Source organism: Bombus huntii, unplaced genomic scaffold (assembly GCF_024542735.1).
Source record: "Bombus huntii isolate Logan2020A unplaced genomic scaffold, iyBomHunt1.1 ctg00000082.1, whole genome shotgun sequence".
NCBI classification, from domain to species: Eukaryota; Metazoa; Arthropoda; class Insecta; order Hymenoptera; family Apidae; genus Bombus; species Bombus huntii.
The window spans coordinates 247,668-274,259 of record NW_026099337.1 but is presented as its reverse complement, the minus strand read 5'-3'; the positions used below and the strand labels follow the sequence as shown (position 1 = coordinate 274,259).

The window sequence follows — 26,592 nt, the reverse complement described above, 5'->3', positions numbered from 1 at the left end:
TTCGGTGGATATATATGTCGGAATGACATTGGGGATAGGGTTGTCGGTGTTTGAGGAGTCTTCATTGAAGGTAGCCATCGTTGCGGTGTAACGAAGATACGATTTATTGACACAGGTATGAATAACACAGGTTTTGACAATCTACCACGGCGGTGAGACGTCCGCGACACTAGTGACAGTGGTCTCCGGTTCAATAACGAATCCGCGGCCAACGGGATGACAGATGGGCGTTCTCGCTGAATCTAAGTCTGACTCGTAAAAATAATTGCTGAGCGTAAAGACGTTACTCTTTGGTCGACGGGAGCGCGTAAAAGAATGCCCGTCCCGTCCCGACGATGTCACAGAGGAAAACTATAATGGGGTGTGTCTAAGGACACGAGATCATCGGATTCGTCGAGGAAAGCCTTCGTTTAGGAAGTAAGGGAAATTGACGTTGCTGCTAATTGGTCAATCTCCATATCGGTGGTTAGAAAAAGATGTTAGCCGCCCTCGAGGGAAAGTTGCTAGTGGGAGACGCCGCTCGTTGAAAAATATGTCTCCCCTATCTTCCCGTAGTTGGGACAAAGACTGTTTGTCTGTTTGAAGGACTTTAGTTAACTAAACCTTAAGATTTATAACGGGCCCTCCAGCTAGCCGAACATGTACTGCGGAGACGCATCGACATCTGGCAATCATCTTACTCGAAGAATAGGGTCTGCGTGTGGCGAGCCACGGGACAGAAACCGTTGGAATGTTTACTGTCGCGTGTCGCCACGAATATTTCTTTTAAGGAGAGTTATAGAATTACTCCATACCTTTGTTAGGCAAAGCGTTTATCCCTTGACCGCGGCTACGTTGGGCGACAGACTGTCACCTCGAGCCAAAGCTCACCGTCACTAATCTAGAACAATTACAATCGGATTGAATAACTACAATTGTTCAATTACAGCTATAGTAGACTCTAGGTTAGAATGTTGCGGGATTATCTAAAATTCCAAAGGCTCCGGTGTTCTTTCATCTCCGACATATAATTATATAATGACTCATTGAAAACCAGCTTTCATTTTTTGTTGATAGTATGGTAAGAAAATGTGAAGTTCGAACGCTTGTAACGATTGCCTGAGTTGCGTCATCCTTGGTTTTAGGAAAAGATAGGGAAGTCACTGAAGGGTGTCGCGGCTTCGATGTCTTTCGTAGCTGCGACGCGGAGGCCTCTCGGTTGTTCTTTGAACAATCGTCAACGTGGACGAACGTCAAAGCGAAACCACGCGAATTCGGCATTTCCGATAATACGGAACTCTGTAAACGCGACTGCGTTGAATTCGTTCGATTAATTCCTAGCAGTATCTATAAACAGTGAACTTAAGGCCCCATACACAACTGCATACGCTAGGTTGTAAGAAATAATAGCTATATAAGTATGTAGCGGCGCATGAGTTAGAGAACGATGCAAATCGAGAGCGACTCATATTATTGTTTTGCCTCGTGACACTTACACAGTCTTGACGTACATGTAACGTCAACAAATATCTCCAACAGACTCAGGAAACCTGAACAGCCTTGCACACGACACCGACTCCCAAAACAAAGGAATATGAATTCGGCACATAGGCATAAGATAAACGAACATCTAGAAGGGCTGTGTCTTGATCGAGTCTTTCAGTCTTTCGGTAACGGTCAAATCGCACACTTGTAATCCTATTATAAAATAAAGGTACCTCGAACTCTGGTTCAAGAACCCAACATTTTTTTATTATTATTTTCCCATTATTTTTACGTGACATTTTGGCGATCCTGCCAGGATCCATTCGCTTCAGTGTAAACGAAGTTACGATTTCGGTCTACGGACATTATTGAAGATCGAAGGATTCGAACTACTTGTGTTATGAACTTTGCTGTCAATAATTTACCACGGTGGACCAAATTAACGGGGCCACTGTCAGCATAGAACAAATCAACAGAACGAGTTTGACACTCAAACGCATTTGAACGCGCCACAGAGGAAAACACCGCAAGGGAACCTCATTCTACGAACTTACGTATCAAGGTGAGAAAAGTCGGAATTCTTTTAAACAATATAGAACGCGAAAAGTTAGTTTCTCTAGTAACTCTAGCGAAGAGACAATATGAACAAGAAAGACACAAAAGCCGAGACAAGTTTACCCTCTACAAGTGGAGTTCAAAATAAAACGGGAACACTCGATTCCTCTACCAGAGCAATTTTAGACTTAATACAGAGACAGAACGAAGAATTTCGACAACAATTTAACGAAATAAAGAATGCTTTAAAATTAGCGAACGAAGAAAATAGAAAACGCGCTAACGAAATGGAAATATTAAGTAGAAACCTCTCTCGTGTTAAACTACCACAAATAAACGTAAAATCAACTGAATTCGGTTCTATGATGACTGACGATGACGATAATATATCAGTATTAAAACACGATACTAATCCACCTCCACCTATGCCACAAAAGCCACCAACATATGTCCAACCATCCAATTCAACAGCTGGAAACTCTGGAAATCTAAAAGCTGTTTAGTATCTCCGATACTAAACGGAGAAAACGATATAAGTGTAGAAGATTTTATTCGTGAAATAAAAGAAATGAGAATGATGTGTAGCGAACAAACGTTATTATTAAAAATGATCAAAATAGAGAAAATTGTAGGAAAAGCCGCAATGACAATCCGCAATATCCATATTAACGAATTCGAAACTCTGTACGAAGGATTAAGACGTAACGTAGCTACTCAAGCATCAGTAAGAGAACACCAAGATCAGTTAAGAGTGATAAAGCAAGGAATAACCGAAAGCGTGCAAAATTATAACATTAGATTTCGACGTGTTTTCAACAAACTTCAATACAGCATTACCAATGAATATAAAGACGAACTAACTCGATGAGCGATGAACGATCGACTATACATGGTTTCTGTGATTGACTATGTAAGAGGCCTTCGTTCAGAAATAGGACACGTGCTATTGGCTAATCCCCCCCCCCCAAACATCATCGATGCAGAAAAAAAGGCAATGGACGTGGAAAAATACTTTCGCGAAGACAACGCTCGCAGACGGATGACACGACAAACAACCACTCCACCATCTTATCGTAACCAGACGTCTCGTCCAGTAGGTAACCGCTTCACGATTACAAGTAACATGAATAACAAAACTCCACCCACACAAAACATTCTACCAAGAATGAATAATTTTACAAAGCTTGAAAATCGACCATTAAACGAAAGGCCACAAACGAAATGTTTCAAATGCGATCGATTGGGACACCTTGCCAATCAATGCCAAAATTTTCGAATACCGCCTCAAACAAAAGCCCCTCCAGGAATAAACCACATTCAAGAACAATCAGAATTAACAATGCTACCTCAGGAAGATTATCCACAATACGACTACAATTACCAGGACGACGAGGATTGCGATTTTTCGTTGACTCGGGAGCAGGAATCAACTTGCTTAAACGAGGATGCTACCCAGGAAGGACAATAATACCAGACACATAGAAATTCTCCATGGAACATTCCAAATACGAATCCAATTCCAAAATTAAACTAAATTTATTCAACAAAGAGATAGAATTTTCCTTAGTAGATGATAATTTCCCTATCATAGAAGACGGCATATTAGGCTTACCCGGTTTAAATCAATATCGATTCGAACTCTCCAATAAAACATTAAAATTAGATAATAATACCCTTCTGCTGCAGCAAGAACCACCCCTCGCATCGGGAGAAATCGTTCAAAAAATTGTATACTTCGACGGAAAGCCAACGCCAGTATGCTTTATCAATGGTGGTAAGTTTTCAGTCCAAATTTCTAACATTATTGAAAATATAAACACTGTAGATCAAATCTAAAAATTCAAATCTTTGATTCGACTATCGCACATAGAAAAACCTCTTAGAGAACCTATGTAGTATTTTCGTCTGTACCTACTTAAATTATATTTATCTTATTTTCCTTTAAGCATTCGTGAACGTAGTGGTAATGAACTTCAATGTGTTTAGAATTTTTTGTGAAATTTCCGTACTTTGCTATACTTATCACTCCAGAGTTATCGTCATAAATTTTTACAGGGTTATTGTCTAGATTTACATTGAAGACCTTCATAATTTCTCTAATAGACATTAATTCACTCACCGCTTCCGATAGAGCTACATACTCTGCATACGTCCAGGCTTTTGTCACACACCTTTGTTTTTTAGATTTCCAACCGATTACATTTCCATACAATTTAATTACATATCCAGAAGTAGATTTTCTATCTAAATGATCTCCTGCCCAATCAGCGTCCACATAACAATCTATCGTTTCACACTTTTCATTCCTTTTCTAATGTAACCTTAAATCTTTAATATTAAATATTTCAATATTTCGGTACAAATATTTCAATATTCGCAAAGCATATTTAAAATGTGTCTCGCTACAACAATCTTGAAATCTACTTAAGATAATTCACACTATAACTTATATTGGGTCTGGTATTTGTACTAATATACAGCAATGCGCCAATTAAATTCTTGTATCCAATGTCATTTCTATTTATCTCAGCGTTTTCAATTTTTAAATTTGTTTCCGTTGGTGTACAGTACAATTTGCTGTTTTGTAATTTATATTTGTTCGCTAATGATTCAATGTATTTCGTTTGGCTTAGTTTCATTTCATTTTTTATATAATCATACTCTATATTTATTCCAAAATATTCTTTTACTTCACTTAAATCTTTCATTTTAAATTTATCAGGTAATAGCTTCTTTACATTTTGTATCCTTTTTTTGTTTTTACTACAGATTAACAAATCGTCTACATATATTAGCAAATAAACAACATTTTCCCCCTCTCCATGAGTATATAGGCACAACTCTATGTTATTCTTCTTAAAATCCAATGTCGTCACATACCTATCAAAACACTCATACCAATCCCTCGGACTTTCTTTTAACCCATAAAGCGCTTTCGATAATTTACAAACTCTATTCGTTCCGTCCGCATATCCCTTTGGTTGATTTACATATACCTCCGAGGTTACTTCACCATTTAAAAAGGCAGTTTCTACATCCATTTGCTCAATTATTACTCCATTTTGACAACAATATGATAGCAATATCTTAAAGGTCTGATTACTCGCCACTGGAGAATATATGTCATCGGCTACGTTTCTTTGTTGAAATCCCCTTACCACTAATCTAGCCTTATACCTGTCCTCTGATTTTTTCGTGTAAACCCATTTTACATCTAATACTTCTTTGCCTTTTACCCTTTCTACCAATTTCCAAGTTTTATTCTTATAGAGACATTCTATTTCCTTATCCATAGCCTGTTTCCAAACTTCACTATTTTCACAACAAATCGCCTCCTCAAATGTGCAAAAGATATCTACTCTACAATAATTTGCGTGAATCTCACTACTGTTTTCCTTTTCTGGATACCTTACTGGAGTTTTCTTATTACGTGTAGATCTCCTAGGAATCTTTACGCTTTCAGAACTATTATCATTTTCATCTTCTCTACTTTCTAACTCTTCCTTATTCATGCTGTCCAATAAATAATTATCTTTACTATCATCGCTAACTGCATCGAATGAATTCTCCTCAAAACCGATACATTTTTTGTCTGTTTCTACGACCTCTACATGTCGCTACTGTTATTTTTACACCTAATAGGACTCTCTAACCTACTTCACTATATCCTAACAGAATTCCCATATCTGCCTTCTTATCCCATTTGGAAACTCTTTTTTGTTCTGGCCTTCTTACAAAAACTTTACTTCCATATAGATGTAGATTTTTAACACTTGGTTTTCTCCCGAAGAATATTTCAAAAGGTGTCTTTCTTTCTATAGTATTCGCTAATATTCGATTTTTCAAGTATGCCGCTGTACAAACTATTTCCGGCCAGTACCTTTTATGTACTTTCGCTTCCGCTAACAAGCAACGCGCCATGTCCATCACTGTTCTATTATACCTTTCCGCTGTCCCGTTTAATTCATGTACGTATGTTGGGCAATTATTTATTCTTATACCTTTATCCCTAGCAAATTTATAAATTCGATTATTTAAATATTCTTTACCATTATCGCATCTTAATATTTTTAACCTCTTGCCCGTTAAATTTTCGGCTTCATTTACGAACTGTACGAAAGAATCAAAGACCTCATCTTTTGATTTTATACAATAGATCCTAGCTATTTTACTATAATCATCGATAAATGAAATGAAATATTTTTCTCCATTGAATCCGGTAGTCTTAAAGGGACCACATACGTCCGTATGAATAATTTCCATTATTTCCCTAGCCTTAGTTCGATTATTTTTGAAAGGTAAGTTATGCATTTTGCTTTCTATACACACCCTACATTTCAAAAGTTCCTTTTCAAATTCATTCGGTATGCCAGTCACTAGCTGCTCTTTACCCAAAATCTCTAAATATTTAAAATTTACGTGTCCTAGCATCCTATGCCATCTTTCCTTTTTACTCATACCACTACGTTCGGCGCTGTTTACTAAGTGCTTCTTCCCTTTCAATATACTTTTTATTCTATATGTCCCATTCTCTTTGAACTGAGCTGTAAGTATATTATCCTCATCTATTACTTTCGCAATATTTCCTTTGGAAATAACCGTATTCTTATCGTCTGCTGGTTTACCTAAACTAATCAAATTTGCGGACATTTCTTTCGCGTAAAATACTTTCCTCATATTTATTTTATTTTGTTTTCCGAATGCTTCAAAATAACTTATAACATTCCCAACTTTTGTCGCTTTTATCGGTCTATTATCGCCTAAATATATATTTACCGGTTCTTTTAGGTCGATAGATTTATCGAAATAATTTATATTATTAATTATGTGATCGGTACAACCGCTATCTAATAGCCACACTATTTCGTTCTTACTTATTTCATTCGTCTCACTGCTGTTTGCTGCGTGCGCCGTTGCTGTCCATATGCCTGCTCTTGAGTTTCCATGCTCGCCCGTGCCGGTTCTTGATTGATGATGAAAGTTTCCACGTCCTCTGCTCGTATTGCCTTTGTTCTCTCTTCCTCTGTTTCGACCAGGTGTTGGCCCATGCCAATAGCCGTTACTGCTTCCCGCTTGGACGCCATTTTGACACTCTCTCGCAAAGTGTCCTAATCTTCCACATCTGAAGCATCCTTCCTTTTTTGCAGAAAAGGCGTTGGTTTGCCTTTCTCCTCGATTGGATTTATTTTTCTTCTCTGCTATCTCTATTTTATTTTTTACATACGCTACCGTTTGATCCTCTTCTTTCAATGCGTCTATTATGTCCGCTATGTAGCTGTATTCTTCGGGTAACGTATTCAGCATGTAATTCAGCTTTTCCCTCTCACTTACTTGTGCGTCCGCACTTTTTAATTCATTTATTAATTTTTCGAAATCGTTAAAGAATGATGCTGAATCACTGTAGTTCTCCAGTCTTATGTTTTCCAATCTCCTTCTGCATACGATCTGCAGTGCCGTCGACTCTTTCAAGTACATTTCATCGAACCTTTTTATTATATCATACGCCGTTTTTCCTTCCCTAACATACTCCAATTGTCTGTTCGATATTGCACTATAAATTATATTTATCGCCTTCAAATCCTTTTTGTCCCAGTCTTCATCGTCTCTTTCGTTCTTCATTCTAGTTGTAACAACCTCGCATTCCTTATATTTGAGAAACATCGTGATTCTTTGCTTCCACATTCCATAATCCTCACCATCGAATATAGGTATCATGATTTCCGATCTCTCCATTTTAATTGATTCTTCTTTTTTTTTCTTTTCTTACTCAAGCGTTCCTACGTGCTCGAAGTATATTTTTTTTCTCTGAAAGTTTTTTTTTCTTTACTGAAAACTCACTCGCAAGATCGTAACCACGCACTAAATATCTTGCAAAGCTAGTAACCACGCTCTGCTACCATGTTAAGGAAATTCGAGGATTTGGGAATACAAATAATTGACTATATTTCCCACACAACAGTTATACATCTATATTACTCTCTGAAGAACGTCTTGCACGCACGCTGGTCGCCAACCGACTATCCTAGATTCTTCTAACATCTGGCAACAGTCTTTTGTCTCCACTAAGACCTTGACGCCCTCTAACCCTTACACACACACTCTCATGTACAGTGTAAATGTATCACTTCCCTAACAAATAAGTATGTTATTTCGTTACCACTTATCTCGTTCATCTCGCTGCTGTGTGCTGCGTGCGCTGTTGCCATCCATATGCCTGCTCCTGAGTTGCCATATTCGCTCGTGCCGGCTGCTGATTGACGATGGAAGTTTCCACGCCCCCTGTTCGTATTGCCTTTGTTTCCTCTTCCTCTGCTGCGACCACGTGTTGACCCACGCCGATAACTGTTACTGCTTCCCGCTTGGACGCCATTTTGACACTCTCATGCAAAATATCCCACTCTTCCACATTTGAAGCATCCTTCCTTTTTTGCAGCAAAGGCATTAGTTTTCATTTCTCCTCGATTAGACTTATCTTTCTTTTCCGCTATTTCTATTTTATTCTTCACGCACGCTACCGTTTGTTTCTCTTCTTTCACTGCATCTATTATATCCGCTATGTAGCTATACTCTTCGGGTAACGTATTGTTTTCGCACGTTCGCTGGGAGACGCGATCTCGAAGAAGCGCGCCAACGGGAGTCGTAAATTCCCGTTACGATTTGCTAATCGACGCCGCGAATCGCTCGATCCCTTATTTCGTTTAGGATAATAAGGGTAGTTAAATGAAGGATAACGCTGTTGCTAACAGGTTATTATATATTTTCACAAACCAACAACTTCGGTGTAACACAAAATGAATATTTGTTATGAGATGACTACGAATGAGTGCGACCTGAGTCTCTAGACGGATTATCGCGTATACTGATGGATTTGTCGACTCATTGTATTCGAATTGCTGACCGCTTGACGAGATGCTTGATTGAGACTGACTGATCTTCGGGTGTAAACCCGGTCGAAGGATGTTGACTGTTCGAAGGATGTAAAGTCAGTGATGTTCGGAGACGATGCTGTGGCGGAGGAAAGCTAAGGATGGGTGTGTCTAGCGCACGGGACCATCGGATTTGTTGGTGACGATTTTGACTAAGGGAGTGAGGGAAATAGTCTTCGTTGTTAATTGGTTAAACGAAGGGTCTTAACCGCCCTCGAGAGAAAGTGGTTCGTGGGAGGAAAGTTGCATCATACGTGAGAAAAACCAACTTTCCCTTGTCAAGCCGTAGTAGACAAAGGTCTTTAGAAATGCTTTGGAAACAGACGTTTGTTCAGTTTGAAGGACCTCGACTAGGAAATTCCTAAGATTTATGGAAGATACTTGAGACTATTGAGGGTACGCAGTGAGTATCCGAAGACATCTGGTTGCCATCTTGCCCGCGGTGTGTGGCCTGGGCTAGGTAGAGTTACGCGACGTAACACGTATTTATCATGTAATTCAGCTTTTCCCTTTCACTCACTTTTGCGCCTGCACCTTTTAATTCATTTATTAATTTTTCAAGATCGCTAAAAAACGATGCTGAATCACTGTATTTATCAAGACTTATCTTCTCCAATCTCCTTCTGCACACGATCTAGTGCCGTCGATTCTTTCAAGTACACTTCGTCGAACTTTTTCATTATTTCATACGCTGTTTTTTCTTCCCTAATATATTCTAATTGTCTATTTGAGAAGGCACTGTAAATTATATTTATCGCCTTCAGATCCTTTTTATCCCAGTCTGGATTGTCTGTTTCAGTCTTCACTCTAGTTATAACAATATCACATTCTTTATATCTCAGAAACATTGTTATTCTTTTCTTCCACATACCGTAACCCTCACCATCGAATATCGATAGCATAATTTCCGATCTCTCCATTTTAATTGATTTCCTATTCTTTACTCAAGCGTTCCTACGTGCTTGAAGTATTTTTTCTTTTATTTTATATTCTTTGAACGTTTCTTCCCTTACTAAACTCGCAAGACTAAAAACCACGCACTAAATAGCTTGCAAAACTAGTAACCACGCTCTGCTACCATGTTAAGGTATAGAGAGGATTCGAAAATACAAATAGTTTACTTTATTTCGCACACAACAGCTATACATATATATATTACACTCTGAAGACTTCGATAACCTTCTTGCACGCACGCTTGTTGTCAACCACCTCCTCTAGATTCTCCTAACAGCCTCCAATCGTCTTTTGTCTCTACTGAGACCTGGACGCCCTCTGACGCTTACACACACATTCACGTGTACAGTGTAAATGTATCATCTACGTAACAAGATCATCAACGTAAAATCCTACCGTCCTCCCGAACATCATAAAACCGAAATAAATAAACAGATGACTGAAATGTTAAACAAAGAGATTATAGAACCCTCCGACTCTCCCTATAACTCTCCTGTCTGGGTCGTTCCAAAGAAAATCGACGCATCAGGGAAACAAAAGTGGCGAGTAGTGATTGACTTTAGGAAGTTAAACGAACTAACAGACCAAGACGCGTATCCACTACCTGACATTAACGATATACTATCACAGCTAGGAAATAAGAAATATTTCTCCTCTTTAGACTTATCCTCAGGGTTCCATCAAATACCCATGGACGAGAATTCAAAGAAATACACTACATTTAGCACACCATAAGAACACTTCCACTATAATAGAATGCCATTCGGGCTCAAGAACGCACCTGCTACCTTTCAAAGAATGATGGATACCACGTTAAGAGGTTTGATTAACAATCATTGTTTCGTTTATCTCGATGATATCATTATATTCGGGCAATCGATGGAAGAACATACTAAAAACTTAGTCATTATATTCCAAAGACTCGGGAAAGTAGGTCTAAGAATACAACCAGATAAATGTGAATTCTTAAAGCCCGAATTAGAATATCTAGGACATGTAGTGACAGCAGATGGAGTAAAACCTAACCCTAAAAAGATAGAAGCAGTAAAGAATTTCAAACTACCAAAAAATCCTACAGATGTAAAATCATTCCTTGGGCTAGCTGGATACTATAGAAAATTTATTAGAAACTTCTCTAAAATTGCCAAACCTCAATCTATTTTTAAAGAAGGACATTTAGTATTAATTCATAACGATCATAAAGAACACAAGATAGATACTGAATGGCCAGGGCCATACACCATTGAAAAAGTGAAAAACCCCTTATTATGAAATAATAGTAAATCACTCGATTAGGAAAATACATGGTAACCGTATTAAACCTTACTTTCCAGGACGATCTTCACCTTCTTCATAGTTAGCTAAGCTAAACGTTATACCCCTTAATGGTAGTTCTATATATCAAGAAAAATTAGCTCATGCATACTTATATAGCGAATCCGTAAACGTAATTATAGGTTTAGACATTAAGGATATATATGCAAAACTCAGCGAAATTAAAAGATTTAGACTAATGTTAACAGAACATTTTAAAAGTGAATGCCCGTATTCCAATGAAATGATTACACGCGCTCGCAAAAGAAATTTAGACAATGTAATCATGCATATTAAATTTATGACACACACTTGTTACCGAAGAGGCTCATTGAATTTTGTTGGATCCATTTCTAGAAGTCTATTTGTAACTCTGGATAACGATAATTTAGAATTAATGAATAAAAATATAGATAAATTTTTTGATGAAAACAATAACTTAAAAACCAATATAACTTACAAAACAAATTTCAAAACTATAGCTTTACCCTTAACTGACAGTCTAGAAGAAATCCTAACAAAAAATGAAAACGCTCCAAAAATCATTAATAATGTATAATCGTATAGAATGCACCTCAATCAAATTTCCAACGAAGTAAACTCTCTTAATTATGAACATAGAATTAGAAGTCTTAAGAAATAGGAACTAAGTGTCTTATAAATTATTAGTTATATTGATCTAGCATTACTAGGAACATATGTATATTTAACAAAATAGGATTATTCGATATTATAAGCAAATGCCTACCTTCCAAATTATGTATTCGCGTATTATGTTGTAAAACCAAAGAAAAAAAAAGACACAGGTATAAGCAATATCTCTAGACCAATAGAGCGCACCTTTAAACACATATTCCACACCTGAAATACAACCATTACGAGAATTACCTGAAGACACCAATTCAGTCATCCTCGAAGCAAGGCATGTAAGATTCCAAAAGGGCATACAAAAGGAGGCACTACACCGAAAATAAGAGTCTGGAGGACCAGCCGCACTCTAACACTGGGGGAATGTAACGTCAACAAATATGTCCAACCGACTCAGGAAACCTGAACCGCCTTGCACACGACACCGACTCCCAAAATAAAGGATTATGAATTCGGCACGTAGGCATAAGATAAACGAACATCTAGAAGGGCTGGTTCTTGATCGAGGCTTCAGTCTTTCGGTAACAGTTTAATCGCACACTTGTAATCCTATTATAGAATAGAGGTATCTCGAACTCTGGTTCAAGAACCCAACATTTTTTTATTATTATTTTCCCATTACTTTTACGTGACAAGCAAAGCGTAACGATAAACAAACTCCGGGCAAAACAATGTTGCCGCTGCGTGCAATCGTCAACCGAGGTTGAATTTAAAGTTTTCGATACTCCCCCGAGTATAAATAAAAGAACACGATCGTTAAGACAGTTAGTATCGAACATTCTTATAGCGAATTAATATCGAACGAACGTAAGCATTACCTTGTATACACATATCGAGCAACACTAAGCGAACGACGACTAATTCTGTACTGCAAATAATTTTAAATACATTTGACTACACTAAGTATCAACTCGTCTGGTCATTAATCAACAACGCGTTTAATCGTCCTCCACATACATGTTGTATAAGCTACTATGTGTATATTTATTTATGTTTCCCATAGTACAGACGTATTCCTTATTTTATTGTAGCTGTGTAATTTCAGTAGTCTTGCATAAAGGACATCTGTTTTGTTGCAATTGTATCAGCTATTAATTGTAATACTTGAAGCGTTTGTATCTAATCGTCATGCATCTGTGGTGGCACTCGACCATGGAACTTTCCAACGGCTTCGCGACACAAAGCGCTATACCTTCAAAGCGTAAGGCCGACACGCCTAATGTACCATTGATATCCCTACAGTTCTTTCGCCGAATATTCGGAAGAATGCATACGCGGCAACCGTTGCGGACATCTAATAAACGCGTGCGTAGTGGAGATATCGAGGGGCAACAAAGAAAAGAATCCATTTGGTTTCGAATCAAAGATTCATTCTGCCCCGAGCTGCGGAGTGCGAAAGGTTAAGCGTCATAGCGAAGCAAACACAATTAGAGATACGTGATTATTGACTCTTGATAGTTAATCGTTAATCGTTAATCGTTGTTCATCGTTAATCGTTAATTGTTTTTGATCGTTCATCGTTAATCGTTAATTGTTGTTGACAGTTAATCGTTAGTCGTTAATTGTTGATCATAAATTGTTGACTGTTGATTGTTAATAATTTAATTAACTTTTTTGTTGAACATCAAGAGTATTTCTTGTGGGCACCTTCACCCACTATCCACCTCACATCGTTATTCTACATACGGAAGGCAAGATTAATATCAAGTTCGAAGGACAGACCGCAGAAGTCTGGTCTCTGCTATTACCACGAGACCTTTCGAGACCGCGCAAGGAAGTGCCGGGCCCCTTGCAACTGGACCCAGTGAAACGAGACCAGCCGTCCGTAAACGCGGCATGTGGCGATGGCTTTAGTATCCCATCGCATTTTCGTGACGGACAGGGCACCAAGGATCTCTTTTCTTGTGAACACCGGTGTCAATATAAACGTATACTCGTGCAACAAACTACGCGGATCCGCGAACAAAGATACGTACGAGCTGTTCGCGGCGAATCGAGTGGTCGAAGCAAACCGAAAACGCCTTTCGCGAGTCAAAACGCATCGTCTCTGACGCCACAATGTTAGTGTCACGACCGGCATACTTCAAATCCGATGGACTGACGATGGAGATAAAGATGTGGCGGCACTCGGCGACAATCGGCGGCAATATCGCTGAAGTGTCTAATGAACCATCAACATCCCAACGGTCCTTCCGCCGAAGGTTCTAGAAGAAAGAGCACGTGGCAACGGTCGCGGACGCCTAGCAAATGCAAATGCATGGTGGGGATGTTGAGGGATGACAAAAGAAAGTAATCGGATTCGATCGAAAGTCAAATCATAAGAGCTTCAGTCTTGGAAAGTCACGCCTAGAGTTTGGAAGTGGATTGTAAAGTGAATTGTTGTTAGAAAAAAAATAAAGTTTCTTTTTTTTATTTACACCTCAAATTTCTTTTTTTATTTTGTTATTTTACGTGACATTAGCGCATTCGGTATCGGCAACAGCGCGTGAACGACAAATGGCAGCCGCTAGGATTCGTTACAAAATCTTTGTCTCCCGTGCGATTAATTCTGTATTTAGAATAATTTTAAATATATTTGACAATATCAAGTATCAACTCGTCACGTCATTATTTAAATCATCCACCACAAATCCAAAAACAGAATAAGGAAAACAGAGAAACGAACAAATAGAAAATTAAGTTGCTAACATGTTTTTCTATAATAATATTTTAACATCAATATTGTAATACGCAATGTGTTACGCCGCCTAAAACATCTGCACGCCAGCCCGCGCGACCGGACAACAACCGACCTGCGTAACGTCACTTCGACCCTCAATAAACCTAAGGACCCACCATAACTTTCACTTCCCTGTATTGTTTCGCCATGTGTCTTCAATCCGTTTGTCTTGAAGAATTTCTAAAGCTTAAAAATATTCTCGAAACACAGTCGGTTTTTAGAGAGGTCCTTGGGTTTATTAGTCGCACTTAAAACACGGAGAAAGCGGGTATGCACCCATTAGGAAAATCCGAATAGCCCTGTAATAAAACAAGCTAGGTTTTTCTCACGCACACAGTCATCTATCCACCACGATGGTAGGAGACTCGATACTCATCCCTTCGAGCAGTAGTGCAGGTCATGACCAATCGACACCGCGCTTCGTGGCCCTCACTTTTTCTAACGAAAGTGGGAACAACGAATCCGCGTTCTTTAGGCACAGGGGCACACCCACACCGAACTTTTCTTCCGTATTAGAAAAAGAGCGACAGACAGTCTAAAAACTAACGCCTAACGCGGCAGTCTACACATAGCGCGAGAGTCGCATACTTCACGCAAATCTTTTGTCGGTTCTCGGTGTTGTCGAACACACATCTTCTCTCCTAAATATATTATAGTGCTAAGTCCATTAATACATTAATTTCCATTATAAGAGCCCTGCTCTAGCGTACATATCTATCGCATCTTCATGCGACAAGTTGTTAACTATTTATTTCTCTACGTCAGTGTAATCTAAGTGTTGGAAATATATAATTTATAATTCTGTGAATCACAGTGTTATACAAACTCAATCACCCCTATTATCTCAACGGAAATCAGGGGATCGATCAATTCGTGGTGTCGATTGTTATAATCGTAACGGGGATTTACGACCCCCGTTGACGTCTCTCCTCGCGATTACGTCTCCCCGCAATTGGTCGAAATTTACACAATGTGAAAATGAAAAAATTGGAAGCAACCGAACTACGGATGAAACTAAATCACTTCGCTGCTTGTAAAGATAACTTTTAGTGTTATAAACATAAGTCAAGTAGCAAAGAGCATAAATTGAATTTACCCAAACTCTTCTTGAAATCTGACAAAATGATTCTTTATTTTGTCAAAAAAATCTTTACGTATTTTCCATTCCCATTCGTCGCTTTTTTCAGTGGCGTGTTTATCGCTACGTCGAAACTCCGTCGGGTAGCAGTTAATTTCATTTAAAGTAGAAAACTATTCAGAAACGTGTATACGTTACACAGCAACAAACCAGTCGCCCTGTTATTACCTCGTTCTCAACAGTTCAAATTTCAGGGACAACCGACTACTTAGTATCGACCCAGTACGTCATATTTACTCGCCAAAAGAATTGTAAACGAAAATTGTAACCAGACGTGCCGTTAGTAACTACCATTTTTCGCGAAACTTCTTTTTCATTTGGCGGAAATTTAAACAAACCCCGAAACACCGTGGCGTTTTGCAACTGTCTTTAATCCTTTAAGATAAAAAAGATTGACGCAAAATTTTGACGGGATGAAATTTCACGATATATTCAGGTGAAACGATGCGAAATTAGAGCGAAGCTTATAATGGGAATATAGTTTGCTTGTCTGTTGTCATAAAATGAGATATGCAGAATATATTAAAAAATAGAGTATATGTAATACGAAACTTTATATTATTCATGTTATTATGGACAAAATATCACAATATGTTCATATATTTAAATCTCCTCCGAAAAAGATTATTGTATGTAGAACACAGTTTAACTGTATTTTGAATTCTTGTTTATCAGATCACAATTGATAAGTTGATATTAGGATGATTATCCTCATTTGAAACAATTTTGTGACTGTTACTTGTCAATATACTTTATATCTTATGTACATTTTAAATATAGTACGCAAACTCGAAGTTGCAAGGAACATTAATAAAAACTCAATATTTCAATAACGCCTTTCATGATTATAATTAAATATTTTTTCAAAATGTCGTATCAGTGTTACATCTAGCACCCCCTCCCCCACACACAAAAGTTTACCAATTTATAATATATGTACTAGTAGATTGACAAGTTACGATTTACAGGTTATATAGAATTCTATTTTATGATTTTATAATTTTTCGTTAAATACAATAATCAAATAACTTGCAAATAGTAAAATTTCATTTGTTTTATCGTCAAACTTGTGCAAGGGAACATATTAATGCTGGTAACTTTAGTGACTTGCAAAATTTCAATAGTGCAAGACAGGCCAGATATTCAATTGCAATTGGTTGCTATCCATATTTTCATCGGTCTTACAATAACCTTATGTTATCAATTATGAATTAAAAAGTTAATGAAATCACAACTCACCCAAGGCCAATGGGTATGACTTCTTTTCGAAGATCGATTGAAATCTCGAGTTTGTTGTTTGAGACATTCAGTTACCACAAGACAAAAACACCACTCCATTACAGCCGACGTAAACAAAACATGACAGATTCTTCCAATTCTCGGACAACAAACATAGGCATACATACTGTTTTAAAGTCACAGTCTGTCGTTGAACTTTCGCCAAGTAACTTGATACGCACATATACACGTCCCTCGAAATCAGTTTTCGACGAAAATACATACGTGACATGTTATGTTGCAACCGAACGTGAATTTCTCGCGGGAAATAGCCTGATATCGTTTATTTATGCGTCTCTCAAATACGAATTTTACTATACACTTCGTTTAAGACACGCCATTTTGCAAAACGATTATCGAAAGATTACTGCTTACATCGAGATCGAGAATAGATTCGCAGGAAGCTGGATGCCGCGATTTCTTCCCGCGCTTTACTTTCTTCCGAAGTTGTGATTGGTTGATTTCCTGCTGCCATATTCGGTTTCGCCGAGAATCGTGAACACGTACGCTGGAAGCAATGCGGGGTAATTATTTAATTTATTTCATAATATTATTTAACATATATCGTGAAAAGTTCTGAATATTCGGATTCTTCTGTTATCGTTTCATCGTATGTTAGCATTATCAGCTCTCGATATCGAATTGGCAAACAGAATTTTTCTCATACAAAGTAAGTCACATTAAGTATATGTATATGTATAGTCGAAGCAATGCAATTAAAAATTTTTCCATTTTAATTGCTATTATTTATCACAGACATTTTACCGAGCATTCATTTTATAAATCTTATACATACATACATATATATATATATATATATATATATATATATATATATATATATATATATATATATATATATATATATATATATATATATATATATATATATATATCGGGTTTACATTAGAATTAGGGTTAGGGGCGTGAAACGAATCTTCGTTTGGGTTACACGTTGTCGTTATGCAATGGAGAAGACATTGACTAGTGCAAATACGATTATTATAGAACCGGACAAGTAACCGCGGTAGTTAGGTGCTCGAGATACTAATGACAATGATCCTAGGTTCAATAACGAATCCGCGGTCAACGGGATGACAACAGAACGTACTCACAAAGTCTAAGTCTGAGAATAATCACTGATCGCGAAGGCGTTACTCTTGGATCGATGAGATCGCGAGCGAGAAAGCCTTTCCCGTCCCGATGATGCCACACAGGAAAACTATAACGGGGTGTGTCTAAGGATACGAGATCATCGGATTCGTCGAGAAAAGCCTTCGTTCAGAAAGTGTTGCTGCTAATTGGTTAATCTCCATATCGGTGGTTAGAAAAGGATGCTAGCCGCCCTCGAGGGAAAGTTGCTAGTGGGAGACGCCGCTCGTTGAAAAATATGTCTTCCCTATCTTCCCGTAGTTGGGACAAAGACTGTTTGTCTGTTTGAAGGACTTTAGTTAACTAAACCTTAAGATTTATAACGGGCCCTCGGGCTAGCCGAACATGTACTGCGGAGACGCATCGACATCTGGCAATCATCTTACTCGAAGAATAGGGTCTGCACGTGGCGAGCCACGGGACAGAAACCGTTGGAATGTTTACTGTCGCGTGTCGCCACAAATATTTCTTTTAAGGAGAGCTATAGAATTACTTCATACCTTTGTTAGGCATCCCGTGACCGCGGCTACGTTCGGCGACTGACTGTCGCCTCGAACCCAAGCTCATTATCACAATTCTCGAATAATTACAATCGGGTTGAATAACTACAATTGTTCAATTACAGCTATAGTAGACTCTAGGTTACAATGTTGCGGGATTATCCAAAATTCCAAAGGCTCCGGTGTTCTTTCATCTCCGACACGGCCATCCTGACTATCACACGTCCTCGTGTGTAACTAAAATATCGTATTTCTTACATTAGATTCGATACAACTGACATTATTTGCGATTTAACTAAATGTCCAAGTAAGTCAAGGGTCCAGTGCAATAACAAAGTTTCGTTCGGAGGTTTGACAACAGAAAAATAAAAGAGAATAGGAATTTGTAATGTTATAATTTGTATTCAAAGTGTTAGGTGCGTTCTGTGAGTCGCCAGCCAGACCGTAATGACACAACAGATCATTTTCGATTTCGTACACCGGTGAACCTCAGTTTGTTGGATCATATTGCCACGTTGGGTGCATTACACCCAGAAAGCACGTAAGCCCACTCAACGGGTTACAACAAAAACACATCAACCCTCTCAACGGGTTACAACAAAAACACATCAACCCACTCAACGGGTTACAACAAAAACACATCAACCCACTCAACGGGTTACAACAAAAACACATCAACCCACTCAACGGGTTACAACAAAAACACATCAACCCACTCAACGGGTTACAACAAAAACACATCAACCCACTCAACGGGTTACAACAAAAACACATCAACCCACTCAACGGGTTACAACAAAAGCACATAAAACCACTCGGTGTATTACTATGACCACAACGCAGTGTTAATGATCCTCTGAGGTCAGTGTACTTGCATCGTTATTATCACCGCCGTTGTCATCACCGCAGACGTCTAACTCAGCAGGGACGCAACCTTCTGGCATTTTTCTCAGTCTGTCGTGTCTGTCCTTATATGATCGTTTGCCGTCTAAGGTTTTTAGGGTATATCTATCTCCTTCCAAAATCTCGGCTATTACGAATGGACCCCTGAATTTCGGATCTAACTTCGTCTGGTTTCTTTCCTCGTTTTTACGTAACACGAAATCGCCAAGGTTGAACCTAACTATTTTAGCTTTGTTTTTGTCGAACCTATCCTTATCGTATTTGGCGCAGTGATACATCGAGCATTTTCGACGATCGCATTTGCGTCTAAGTTAGTTTCGCTTAGTAAGGAGTTATCCCGGTGATCGTGGATTCGTTTGAACTCAAACATTGCTAATAGTATTATTTAATTTAATTATTCGTAGATCGTATTATTCATTAGGCTTAGTGTTTGTTAGACTTATTATTAGTTGTACTTATTATTTGTTAAGCTTAGTGATAGACCTGTATATATGTCTAAATAAAATCTCGGCTTTGTGAAACGATGGCTAGTCCACACGAAGAGTCGTCGCGCGCCCAAAATTCGAATCGTGACCCGACATATATATATATATATATATATATATATATATATATATATATATATATATATATATATATATATATATATATATACAAGATATATATACAAGAAAGAAGATACAAGAAAGAAGATACAAGAAAGAAGGAATATTATATTAGCGGCATTTTTGTAGCCATTATATAGGGTTTCGATCGCATAATTAATCAGTATCAACTTACCAGTCTTTAACGGAAGGACAAAAAGAAGAGCAGACGACACACAGACCGCAATCATGATCATTTTCAAGTAGAATCTCAAACTGCCGTACATCTTAGAAAACTTCGTTAGTCGTAAGGGATCAAAGGATGATGTCCGCGCTAGGGAAAATAGATGAGAAGCGGCTATTTCAACAACCACCGTGTAGGTACTGCACTAGCCAGAAGTATCTGCGACAGAAATCAGAATACACTCGTTTTCGCATGGTTGGATCAATTTCGCGTGGGACTAACCTGATTGAACCTAACGCGGGATAATTGCTCAACTCACGACTTTAACCAGCCCGCTTGATTCTCTGTAAATGCTTGAAATTGACGCTTGGATTCTTTCCAGATTAACTAGCTTTGCCCCTCCCTCCCTTTATCTATTTTCTTAGATCGACTTAGACTGCCACAATATATTATCTTTCTTCTTTTCTTTCCTTTTCTTTCCTTTTGATCTTTTAAAGCCCTAAATCGCTGGCTATTTTGTATACTATATATTTTGTACACTCAATTACTCTGTAAGTCATAAGTACATATGTTTTACAACGTTATTTGTCATATTTCAGTTAAACCCCAGAAAAGCCAGAAATATATTTTCAGCATGTTTTAACGCGCCCCTGGCAAAGATCTCAAAAACGAGTTGCGGCACAATTTAAAGCGACAAATAGCATCGCGTGTCTCGTTGTGGTAACACACGGTTCGCCAGTTTTTTTTTTTTTTTTTTTTTTTTTTTTTTTTTTTTTTTTTTTTTTTTTTTTTTTTTTGATATCGGTGACTGCCATATTCTCTTGAGTTTCCAAATCGTAAAGAATCTTTCCCCAGGGATTGGTCAACTGTGTATGTCCCCATGCGACGTAACTTGCTTAAGGAACACGAGCCGGTGATATGCAGGCAACGTATAATTGATTATCATTCGCTCTGAAACGCTGAAGTAATGACCAGTGCAGTGGTCCAGTGGTCATATTGAATGCCGCTGGATATATCAGCATTTGGCAACCTAACCCAGAGAAGCAGGAAATATGAAGCTACCGAATACCAATTAACTTCGTAGTTGCACGGTTCACATTCCATCATTTCTGAATATGCGAGGACAGTCCTCTTATTGTGCTTTTAATTCTTTTATTTGTTTCATTTTCAGCAAATATACTGGTTTTTTTAAATTAAGCTTCTGTTTATACAGAGTTACAGATTATATTAATTTTATATAGAATATATTTAAGAAAGATATTTAATTTTTTGCTAGTTAAGTATTGATCGATTAAGTTACTGTACCTTTGTTCCGATAAATGCGTGCCATTTCCTCGAATCTAATATCATAGCAAATGCCAATACCTATTTTGCAGCCCTTCACATCGAACGTCGTTAGGGAGTTACCAGGACTGAGTGAATCACTCTCTCGAAAAGTAATCTTATTAGGAATGTCGATGTCGAATAGATGTACCTAATAACATAAAAATGTAGTCGCTAATTCTATTGCTGCAACTTTTGTAATTTAATATCAAAGTTACCAACTCCTAAACTTTAATTATTTTTTATTTAATAACTGACAGCGTTTTTATCACTTTCTTTTATTAAAAAATCTTATCATTTAATAATGTTTAAAAAGGAGAAAAAATAAGTATAATAATATTTTAAGTATTTGAAAAATTTATACAACACAAACACATTACAACAAAAATGGGCGTTTCCCGTATCATAACGTATTTTATAAACCGTAAATTATAGAATTGGTTATAGTATACGTATGTACATATGTATATTCCTAAATTATTCCTAGATAGAGTCACTTTCTTCGCCCCAATATTTTCAAATTCAAAGCCATAAAGGAATATATTACTTACCTTTCGGTGTTTTGCTATCAAAGTTCCATCGGGACCCCAAATAGTACAGGTATTGTACAATTTATCGCCCTCTATTTCAGGCATCGTACCACCAACTACATAGATGTTGTTTTCTTTAGCTGCGTTCGATGAAGCAACGCTCGTTTCACCATCAGGAATACTCTCGGCGTATTTTGGAAAGTACTCTGCGTTACAATATTTCAATTAATGAAATGTCTTTTGTTCCAACCATAAATTAAATTGAAATGTTTGTCAGTTTTTTATTTTTTAAATTATTAAAATAACTAAGTTTTATATTTCGACTTAATTAAATATGCAATTACTTAGCTAATAGTATATATAATAAATTGTTTCTACAGGTTCAAAAGAAAAATGAATATTTAGAAATATTTAATTACGACAATGCTATTTGTGTTAGCATCAGTGGCTTGTTACTCAACGACTTTGCTAGTACTTTTTGAAACATAAAGTTAGTTTTCAATTAACACTTATACTAGAGGCGGAATTATAAATGCAAAATAATTGATAATACTAATTTATAAGTACCTAATTATTAGTATCTTCAAAAATATATTTATACAAAAATCACGATAATCATGAAAATGGGGAAATCCTATATTCTCGAATCAATTCACAATTTATTTTGTATATTAATTAGATTCCGCGCTCATCAGTACGTACTCACTGGCGAGATCGAGAAAATGTATCGGCAATTCCTCGTACGACCAGAGGATCGGAAATATCAAAGGATATTATGGCGCAGCGCGAGTGGAGAAACAGAAACATATGAGCTTAACACCGTAATACTCTTATCATAGAAATAGAAGCAGTCCTCAATTCCCGCCCGCTAACTCCTATCTCCACCGATCCAAATGATCTCCTAGCCCTCACTCCCGGACATTTCCTCATTGGCGATTCATTAATGTGCTTACGTGATCGAGATTTCAGAGACATTCCATCGAACCGACTCTCCAAATGGCAGCATATCCAACAGCTTAAACAACATTTTTGGAACCGCTGGCATAAGGAGTATTTGAACGAGCTAACCAACCGCAATAAATGGAGCAAGGGTGGACACAGCATCCAAAAGGGCACAATCGTCATCCTCAGAGAGGACAACGTTCCCTCCATGCATTGGCCTCTGGGCCGAGTTCATCCAGGCGCCGATGGTGTTGTCACGTAAAATAACAAAATAAAAAAGGAATTTGAGGTAAAAAATAAAAAAAAGAAAACTTTATTTTTTTTCTAACATCAATACACTTTACAATCTACTTCCGAACTCTGGGCGTGACTTTTTAAGACTGACTCTTATGATTTTACTTTCGATCGGATCCGATTACTTTCTTTTGTCATCCCTCAACATCCCCACCGTCCATGCATTTGCTAGGCGTCCGCGACCGTTGCCACGTGCTCTTTCTTCTAGAACCTTCGGTGGAAGGACCGTTGGGATGTTGATGGTTCATTAGGCACTTCAGCGATATACATTGTCGCCGAGTGCTTTATCTCTATCGTCAGTCCGTCGGATTTGAAGTATGCCGGTCGTGACAGTGTCATCCGGACAGCTACAGTTCAGACGGCAAAAAGCATTTTGGATCGGGGCGTCAAAAGGCTTGTCCCACTGCCAATTCAACCCGATCTCGAGAAACCCGAACAACTAGCCACCGAGACGAAATAAGATGGGAACTTCAACCACACCTCGCTAGTTTGATCGGTACCCTCTCAACGGGGGGAGAATGTTACGCCATGCGGCTTACCATAGGTCATATTCTTAACTATCGATCGCGGCACTATAATGTCGCAGACGGACCGTCGCGTCTGCCCGGCAAACAAACATTGTAGTGGCAAGCGCATGATTCATTAAGCAGGGCGACTTCCAGAAACGTCGACTCGTGGTCGTTATTTTACCTCGCGTAAAAGAATGTGGCGTGATCCGAACGTAGTGGGGGTCGCCTTCCAGAAAAAACGAAAAAAATCGAAAGGCGTTCAGAACTTTTCGAGAAGTCGAACCGTCAACACAGGTGGTATGTCGCGCATTACTTATCAACCAAAACGCAGTTACATTTTTTTTGTTCCATTTATATCTTTCTAGTTAATAAGTTGTTGAAATAAACATTAATTTATTTGTGTTAATTCTGTGGAATTTCATTGAACTACTGAACTGATCAGTTCGTGGCGTCGATTATTTAATCGTAACGGGAAATTACAACTCTCGTTGACGTGCTATCTCGCGATCGCGTCTCTCCGCGAACGGTCGAAACAAAATGATTCACTAAAAACTGTCCTGAATTCCTAAGAACTTATTTACCGCAAAACTGACAAAGTGTTTATTTAAAAAATGAGGTTGAAGGTAGTCCTTTTCTTTCATTTCATTCATTTTCATTTTCTTTCTTAAGTATGGCTAACACAATATCTAATCAATTAAAATTTTATATTTTCACGTGAAAAGTTTCTTTAGATAATTATTATCAACATGATGACTAACTCTTACGGATTAATACGTGTCTGTAGGGCAATCCGGTGGACTCGATCGGCTTTTTACTTCGAAAGTTGAGTAATCGGTGTCGCTTTCTTACGCATCTTTGAACTGTATAAATGTTTTAAAATTGTTTGATCCAGAATGTACCACACCGGACAATCAAGAAGGCAGGTGCCTTGACTACAGAAAATGTAAACCTCTGCAAGAAATATGGCAGATACAGTACCGTACAGCCACCGATTTTTATAGACGATCAGTGTGCAGATACCAGGGCAATGTTACGATCGTTTGCTGTCCGAACGATCCAAACAAAGAGAAGAGAGAAATTTTAATAAAAACTGTGTATAAGTATAAGGCTTTGCGACCACCATACTGAGGTTTTAGCAACGTCTCTCATACCAGGGTGGTCGATGGTAAACCAGCTGAACTTGGTACGTTTTATGTCTTTCTTTCCGATTAATAATAAGCCATTTACTGCAAAGAATGAACTTTAAAGGCATTAAACAGCACATCAATGTACATTTCAATTAGACTAAATAATAATGCTATGATTTTATCGGTAGTAACTTTACTTATTAACTTGAATTATTTCTTTCTTTTACTTCATGTTAGGAAGAGTATCTTTTTGCTTGAAATAAAAAATTGATATAGGAGTAATAATATGGATAGAGATCAAAAACTGTTAGGGCAGAAATTACACGTTTGAACTTTATAGTTCAGTATAGTTCAAATAGAAATTATATAGAATTATTTAATAATTTGTATTCCACTGGAATAAAAATTTAATTTCTGTCTTTATCAAATCTCTGTTTCAGAGTATTTGTACGTATGTACTTATCGTCTGCTGTATGATCGAATTTCGAATAGGTAATAATCGTTGTTACTCGTTATGTGAGAAAAAATTATGTATATTCACAACTATGACTATTGCATTTTAGGCGCTTGGCCATGAATCGCTGCATTAGGTTTTCGTAATCCCCGAAACCCAGACAAACCACTATGGAAGTGCGGAGGTTCCCTGATATCGGCTAGGCATGTTTTGACCGCAGCACATTGTGCACATATGGATGGAATAGAAAACATACACAATCATAATATTGCCATTCTTAGATTGGTGGAGGAGGTGCCATTTTCGAGTAAGTCCTCAAATATATATATATATATATATATATATGCTATTGAGTATTACTGAAGTATCATATCCTGAAATTTCTTACTGTACACATATATTGTGTCATAAAGCGTGTATAATTCTTTCTCATACTTTTGGTCATTAGTTTCCTGCATTTTCATTTATTTTTTTATTTTTCAGGGTACGTATATCCCATTTGTACGAAAGAGCCCCTACGAAAGAGCAACTTCGTCGGCTATAACCCCCTTGTTGCTGGATCGGGAGCATTAAGATATAGTAAGTGATATCAATTTTATAATAAAATTAAATAGTTCCAGTCTTAAATATCTTTCTTATTTTCTTCGTAGGACGACCACGACGTAATGCATTAATGGAAGTACAAATGCCAGTGATTAAGAACGCCGAATGCAAAATAGCTTATTCCAAATTTCCTAATGCACCTGATATCACTGATGGTATAATATGCGCCGAACATGCTCAGGGTGGAGAGGATTCTTGTACGGTAATTAAGTTACAGAGTTACTACAAACTATACGGTATCTGAAGACACGTCGATTCGAATTAACATCAAATCGACGTCTTAAACATTAAAAATAATAGATAAACACAATTTAATAGTTTTGCCCACTTCTCACACCTCGTTATGGTATTTAATCTAATTTCCTCTAATCTTAGTTTTGTTCAAAATACATATAACATGTACGTTATAAATTGGAGTATTTCAATACACAAATCAATAGAAGATTATTACTGTATATAAGTATAATTTCAATACAATTCGATCGATATAT

The 26,592-nt window shown here is 37.6% G+C and overlaps 2 protein-coding genes and 1 long non-coding RNA gene across 18 annotated transcripts in view; 1 reads left to right on the top strand and 2 right to left on the bottom strand.

The window, feature by feature from the left end:
• Positions 1–26,592, top strand: part of LOC126876530 (venom serine protease Bi-VSP-like) — a 206,867-nt gene that overhangs the window by 53,073 nt on the left and 127,202 nt on the right. Inside the window, exon 2 of one of the 14 annotated variants that reach the window (XR_007694257.1) lies at positions 24,810–25,012. The exons of 11 other annotated variants lie outside the window; for them this stretch is intronic. The gene's annotated coding sequence lies outside the window, so the exon portion shown is untranslated. Of the gene's footprint in view, positions 1–22,273; positions 22,373–23,141; positions 23,305–24,809; positions 25,013–26,592 lie in introns of those variants that run through there. 2 more of the 14 variants (XR_007694266.1, XR_007694271.1) reach the window with 2 other exon arrangements.
• LOC126876534 (omega-amidase NIT2-A-like) overlaps positions 1–26,592 on the bottom strand; it is a 165,290-nt gene that overhangs the window by 46,336 nt on the left and 92,362 nt on the right. The window lies entirely within an intron of this gene.
• The window catches only part of LOC126876546 (uncharacterized), a 98,145-nt gene that overhangs the window by 11,479 nt on the left and 60,074 nt on the right, over positions 1–26,592 (bottom strand). Inside the window, exon 1 of one of the 3 annotated variants that reach the window (XR_007694288.1) lies at positions 22,194–22,267. The exons of the other annotated variants lie outside the window; for them this stretch is intronic. This is a non-coding gene — a long non-coding RNA (uncharacterized LOC126876546). Of the gene's footprint in view, positions 1–22,193; positions 22,268–26,592 lie in introns of those variants that run through there. 3 annotated transcript variants of the gene reach the window in all.